This window comes from Austrofundulus limnaeus, unplaced genomic scaffold (genome assembly GCF_001266775.1).
Source record: "Austrofundulus limnaeus strain Quisiro unplaced genomic scaffold, Austrofundulus_limnaeus-1.0 Scaffold72, whole genome shotgun sequence".
In the NCBI taxonomy this organism is placed as follows: domain Eukaryota; kingdom Metazoa; phylum Chordata; class Actinopteri; order Cyprinodontiformes; family Rivulidae; genus Austrofundulus; species Austrofundulus limnaeus.
The window spans coordinates 426,903-428,414 of record NW_013952474.1 but is presented as its reverse complement, the minus strand read 5'-3'; positions in this window follow the sequence as shown (position 1 = coordinate 428,414).

Sequence of the window (1,512 nt, the reverse complement as noted above, 5' to 3'; positions counted from 1 at the left end):
GTGTCAACGATAGCCATGTGATGTGAGTATCAGTCACATGGAGGCAGTGCTTAAAGCCTGAATTTTGCCTGAAACTCTCAGACTGAAGAAGTCTCGTGGAGGAGAGACGAAACGTTTCATTAGAGAAGAACCCGTCCAGAGGACCTATACAATTTTTTTCTTTTTGATTTTTTACCTGGATTACTGAGATGCATCAGGACATTTTGGAGATAAGGTTTTACATGACTTGACTTGTAGCTTTTCAGCAACCGACCGCTGTTTTGTTTTGTATTATTTAATAAACCTTTAACATTTGCTTAACGTTCTTCTAACGTTTGGCTACATTTAGTTTTGAGCTATAGCATTTTGTTACCTTTTAAATATCATTTTTCTATTTTTAGGATTTTGATAGTTTAAGCTGTTTAGTTTATCTTATTTAATAATGTTTTAGTAAATTTAGTTAGCCTCTTGCTATTTCCTACTAACCTTTTACTAAATTTAGCTTTTAGCTAGTCTTCATTGTCTTTCAAAGACCAAACAATATGTTCTTCAGAGTTCATTTAATGACAACTAACATCTAATTATCTAACTAATTAAGGATCGATTGGTTTTATTTTGTGCAAACAATAGGAACTTGTTCATTTTCTTCATTGTTGGCAGAAATATTTTGATATTCTAGGACAGGGGTGACAAACTACCGCCGACCCRCGGTCTAGTTTTTATTGGCCCGAAGCAAATTCTGAAAATATAATTGAATATGGCCCGCACAAGAAGCTTGATCTCAACTCTGTTGCACTTTTCAATTTCAACACTGGATGAAGCCAGCCACAGAAATGAAACTATAGAGAAGAGAAGAAGAACCTTTTTGTGACTGCAGCACTTGTTCCATTTGAGTCTCCAGAAAAGGCGTCGCCGAAGAAACGAAAAATAGCAAGTGAGTGTAGATTTCAAACACGGTGGGAAAATGAGTATTGTTTTTTCAAAGAAATCAACAGAAAGTGTGTATGTTTGATTTGCAATGAAGATGTAGCTGTGATGAAAGAAGATAATGTCCGTCGACATCATGAGACCAAACATCAGAGCTGCACCTCGGACACTGGTGCCAAACAAACACAGAAAGTCAAGCAAATGGCAGCTAGCCTGCAAGCTCAACAGCAGGGTTTTTTTTCGTGCTAACAAAATACAGGAAAATGCTACAACAGCAAGTCATGAAGTCGCTAAACTTATTGCMCAGCACGACAAACTGTTTTCAGACGGTGATTTCATAAAGCAGTGTCTCATCAAAGTCACAGAAATAATGTGCCCAGAAAAAGTGCCTGATTTCAACAATGTGAGCTCATCCAGAAATACGGTAGCCTGGCCCTTGCTTTCCTACGCAGCTCCACTCAATTCTAGTTTCCCTTCACTGCTCCGTCTGGGACTTCTCCCATTGAGATGGATTTCACTGGCAGATTTTTAGCCGGGCCAATCAGAGAAGAGAACGTCGATTTTCTGCACAGTGTCTGCTTGTAGTTTATTTTACCTGGGCCAATC